Here is a 5902-nt window from a genome sequence, read left to right on the forward strand (position 1 = left end):
AGTGCTTAATGCATCCTTTTCATTTAGCTATTCCTTAGCAGTATAAGTTTCCTAAGGCAGAGGTGCCTTCAGCTGTACTGAGAGCCAGAAACTTCACCCAGGTTTCTAACTACAAGGAAGTTTCATGCAGCCCAATAACCATAGGAATATTTACTAGATTAACAAAGAGGGTCCTAATAAGTTGCCTCCCAACTGAGAGTATGATTCCCACATACATCTCCATTCAAGTACATCATAACTGTACAGCTTAATTAATGCCATGAATGAGAAAGAAGGACAATACCTGTGGCTACAGCTAGGAAATAGAAAGTTGAAGTTAATCCATCCATCTTTATTGATAATAACGGCACCCCTCTTTTTGTCACTGAGAAAGGTGAGCTATGGTGTTGTGCTGCCCTTTGGGATTATAATAAAGAGGGACATTGTACTTTCTTTCACTCCATGGTATGCTGAATTCTGACATTGTCAATCTGTAGCAAGGATTATGATGGGGGATAGGACACTGTCTGTCTTTATTGCAACTCATTGTCATTGTAGTTCAGACCTGTGAGTTCACTGATTTAGGAACCTCCTAGTGGGTAAACTAGTGGGTGTATCAGCACCTATTTTATAACTCAGTCATAGAGATACGCCTGGATCACTCATGTTTCCTCAATCTTAAAAGAAAGAGAGGCTGTTAGCACTGTTAATAACCTTGCCACCCTCACTCATCTTTTTCAAGGACAGAAGAAAAGGATTACTCAACTTTGTCATGAGTGACGCAGAGAAGGAAGGGATAAGAATTCTCAGTCATCTTGGGACTTGAACTTGAGGAGATTCAGGGAAATTCAAGGGGAAATTCAGAGAAATCCACCGTCATTCAATGGAACAACAGGGAAGGCACAATGCCATTCAGGAAGGAGAGGGTCTGCTCTGGACATGATCACAGTTCTATCTTAGAAGACAGTGATACCTTTGACCCAGAGCTCAGGCAGGAAACAAATGGTGAGGCAAGAGAGTTTTGTATCATAATAATAATAAACATTTACATAAGCTAAGCACTTGCCAATCATCTCATCTGAAGCTCATAACAACCCTCGAAGATAAGTGCTATTATTACCCCCATTGTACAGAAGAGGAAATCGAGGCAAACAAGGGTTTTGGGTCTCATATCTAGTCATATCTGAGGCCAACACTCTATTCACTTTGCCACTTAGATTGGGCAGAGTCCCTGGCAAGAGAAAGTTCATTCCATAGCAGCTTCTGCATGAACCCAAAGTTCTCTAGATTTCAGATCTGTCTACTTAGAGGAGGAGCTGGATCCAGATCTAGAATTCTTGAGTCTTTCATCTAAATGTCTAATCTTCTAGATGCCACAAGTTAACTCCTTTTGCTCACTTCTGTGAAGAGTAATCAGGGAACTAAACAAAATGAACATGATTTCACTTGTTGCCAGATATGGGAAGTGACTGGAAGAACAGCTGGATCCAAGAAAACACCAAAAGGAGTCTTGCAGAGTCAGATGTGACTGAAATAGAAACACAACAAATCATTAAATACCTTCATGGGTGAGGACTTTTTAACTTGTGTTAGGGGGGACCCTAGACATTAGGCATGACCAAGCCTTGTTTTAGAGATCTTTGTGAAGGGTTCTAGGTAAAGGCATTATGACCCCCCCCCCCCAAAAAAAAAGAACTCTGTTGAAGGTAAATGCTTCTTGGAATGGAGCTGCATCTGTGCAAGCCCACATGGTGGTGGGTGACATTTGTTTTAAGAGATGGAATATTTTCTATGCTATCTTTAAGGCAACACAGAGAGAGAATCACTGGAAAAGTTCATGAATAGGCAAACAACATAGTCAGTCTTGTGCTTTACAAAGATCAGTTTGGTGGCTGTGTGGAGGTTGCATTAGAGACGGAGGCCAATTACGAAGCTGTGTGGTACAATGGGATAAGAGCTGGGTTTGGGATCAGATGAATTGAGATTGAATCCTTACTACCTGGGTAAGTTTGGATAAGATATTTCACCTCTCTGGGCCTTCATTTCATCATCTGTTAAATGAAAAGATGGGATGACATCATTTCTAATATCCTTTGTAGCTCTAAATCTAGAATCCTACCTCATCTGGTCATTTTATAAGTAGGATATACTACTATAATGGAAGAGGAGCACTGGATTAGGAGTCAGAAGATCTGGTTTTAGATTCTCATTCTTCTATCTCCTACTTGTCTCTGGGCCAAGTCACTGTACCTTTTGGGGCTAAATTTCCTAACCTGAAAAATGAGAGGTCCAGGCTACGATCCCTTGCATCTTCTTCAGTCTATAAAGAATGTTAACCTAATCACATGTATTTTAGTTATCATCTGACACAATTCAGTTTTACAGACGTATAGGAATGGAGCTAAGTTAACAGATGAGAAAACTGAGGCCCAAAGATGTCATGACCTATCCAAACATTCATTGATGTTTGCATAGAAAAAGTCAATCTTGAAAACATCTAACTGCACTCAAGAAATTAATTACTAGTTGAACTGATTGATCTAATTTAACTTCATCTTTCCTCAACCCTACTTGCCTATTTCAGCAGCTAGGTAGCACAATGGCTTTCATTTTGAGAAAACAATGGTCTTGTATATTTTTCTTTTCTTTTCTTTTCTTTTTGTGGGGGTGGGGCAATGAGGTTTATGTGACTTGCCCAGGGTCACACAGCTAGTAAGTGTCAAGTGCCTGAGGCTGGATTTGAACTCAGGTCCTCCTGAATCCAAGGCCGGTGCTTTATCCACTGTGCCACCTAGCTGCCCCTCTTGTGTATTTTTCTACTGGAACTAGGCTTACCCAGAATATCTGGCCATAACCAAAAACAGATGGAAACAGTTTCTCCTCCTTTAGTTAGTTCTCTGTCGCGTGAGTGCAAGATTTCTTGACATGATACATGTTTAATTGTCCTCTCCTTTTGTGTTTTTAATTTTGTGGTTTTTTAAAATGGGTATTATCCCAAGGATCAGAAGAAGGCAATTTTAAGTGATGAAACTGACTTTTTCTTTAAGACTTATTTCCAAACCATTTTCAGAAGTACAAGTGAGCTTGTAGTATCTGAAAAATCTTTATCAGATTGTAGAACATTCACATCCCCAAAATGATTTGGGTTATTTTTTTTTAACTTCCAGTAGACAAGGTGGCTTTGTCCTCATTGAAGAAATAATGAACTCTGATAAATCTATTGATGTACTAAGAAACAGAATTGTTCTAGAAATAGAGAAAATGCCAAATGGATATGGAATGTTACAAGATATTCTGTACCTTACTACATGTCACAAAATATTAAGAAATGCATCAAAAAGGGTGAGACAAATATGTTTCAGTGGCAAAGTAAAGCACCTGATTTAAACTTTATTGAAAATCTATGGACTATAATAAAGATTTGACTTGGAAAAATGGACCGTTCATCAATGATATCCTTAATGTCTAATGTAATGGGTAGCTTCATTAAAGAACATGTGTCAAAATCTTTTGAACTTTCCATGATTACTGAATCACATAAAAACAAATGATTATAGCAAAAAGAGTATACAGTTAATTTGCACACCACCATAGATAGTATCATAGGCATTCATTTCTAAATCATTTCTTCCTGTTGAAGGTGGGAATGATCATTGTCTTTATGTATTTGAACACTTATTCTGTAGCCTGGTGGCTCAGTGAATAGACAGCTAATCCTGGAGACCTGAGTTCAAGTCCAGTCTCAGAAACTTTCTAATTGTGTGTCCTTGGGCAATTAACCGAACCTCAGTTTGCCTTACTTCCCTTATATGTAAAATGAGGACAATAAAATGAAGATAATAATATCACCATGGTTGTTGTGAAGACCAAATGAAATGTTTTTAAAGTTCTGTGCACACCCTAAAGCACTATATAAATGCTAGTTAACATTGTTGTTTTCACGCTAGAAGGCAGAACTAGGAGTAAAATATGGAAGTTGCAGGAAGGTGAGTGTTTATTTAAGGAACAATCTTTTTACCCATTTCATCAATCAGAGAATGGACTGGAGCTATTCAGATGGTAGTGGGCTTTCTAGCCTTTTGAAGGTCTTTGAGGAAGTTGGTAGATCAACATTTCTTTTGGATACTGTAGAACACTCATCTTATGACAAAGGACTGAACTCGATATTTGAGGTCACCTACAACTCTGAGATTGATGATTTTCAAATTGAGATGGTCTAATTCTTCTTAAAGAATGATGGGGGCAGCTAGGTGGTGCAGTAGATAGAGCACCAGCCCTGGAGTCAGGAGTACCTGAGTTCAAATCTGGCCTCAGACACTTAACATTTACTAGCTGTGTGACCCTGGGCAAGTCACTTAACCCCAATTGCCTCACTAAAAAAAAAATTAAAATAAAATAAAAAGAATGATGACAAGTTGAAGAAATAGGCTGGTCTCACTAACAATAAGTGGAAAGTCTTAATACAAAATTATGTGTATCCCATAATCACAGTTATTAAGAGTAGGAAGGAAATTCAGCAGCTCAACCTCTACCCAAAATGGATCTCCATTCCAAATTATCTGAGAATTTGTCATGCAGTCTTTATCATCCAGTCTCTTCCAGGCATTTTCTCTGTCTGTTGGGCATACATGGAATGCTCTTTCTTTTTCATCTCCTCCTGCTGGTTCCAAGTCAAGTCCCAGCTAAAATCCATCTTTTACAGGAAGCCTTTCCTGATCCCCCTTAATTCTAGTGCCTTTCCACTCTTTAAACCTGTTAAGCTTGTTACTACTTGGTTTTTTCCATGTTGTTTCCTACATTAGACTGTGAATTTATTGAGAACAAGGACTATCTTTTACCTTTCTTTGTATCCCTAGCACTTAGCAGAGTACTTACACATAGTAGGCACTTAATAAATGTTTATTCATGAATAATTAATAGCTGCAAATTAATAAATAAGTACTAAATGTTTGGTGATAAGAAACATGAATTGATTAATTATTATTATTATCTTTTGTTTAGGCAATGGGGGTTAAGTGACTTGCCCACAGTCACACAGCTAGTAAGTGTCAAGTGTCTGAGGCCGGATTTGAACTCAGGTACTCCTGAATCCAGGGCTGGTGCTTTAACCACTGTGCCATCTAGCTGCCCTGATTAATAATTAATAAATGTTCAGGGTAGCTTAGTGTTGGACCTGGAGTCAGGGAAGCCTGAGTCCAAATCTGGTCTCAGACACATATTAGTTTTGTGACCTTGAACCAGTTACTTAACCTCTGTTTGCCTTAATTATATTAATACCTACTTCCCAGGGTAGTTGGAAGGAACAAATGAAATAATATTTGTAAAGTACTTATTACAATTCCTGGTACATAGTAGGCACTATCTAAATGCTAGCTATTGTTGTTGTTACTATGTGACTGACCGAACACCTCTAGGGAAGGAGGATCCTGAAAATTATACCTCTCCTAATGTAGTCCATCACTCACTGCACTCCCCCTCCTCCCTTTTTTTGCTTTCACATAACACTGCTGACTCATATTGAGCTTATAGCCCATTAAAATCCCATAGATCTTTTTTTTTTTTCAGGATGACTATTGTCTAATCAAGTCTCCCTATCTTGTACTTGTGGAATGGATTCTTTTGTACTCTAGTGTAAGATTTTAAATTTATCCCCATGTCCTAGCCTGTCAAGATCCTTTTGGACCTTGACTTCCAAACACATTCACTGTATTAGCTATCTCTTCCAACTTAGTGTCATATGCTAATATGATGAGCTTGGTATCAGTTCCTTTATCCAGATTATTGATGATGATATTAAATGGTACAGGTGGAAGCAGAGATCTCTGGTATGATCCAATGGAAAACTACAGTTTGAGTTCAGCTATTCAACCGTTGTTCCATCCATTTCAATGTATCATCTACTCTGTCATCTTTATATCTTCTC

Source organism: Dromiciops gliroides, chromosome 6 (assembly GCF_019393635.1).
Source record: "Dromiciops gliroides isolate mDroGli1 chromosome 6, mDroGli1.pri, whole genome shotgun sequence".
Lineage (NCBI taxonomy): Eukaryota > Metazoa > Chordata > Mammalia > Microbiotheria > Microbiotheriidae > Dromiciops > Dromiciops gliroides.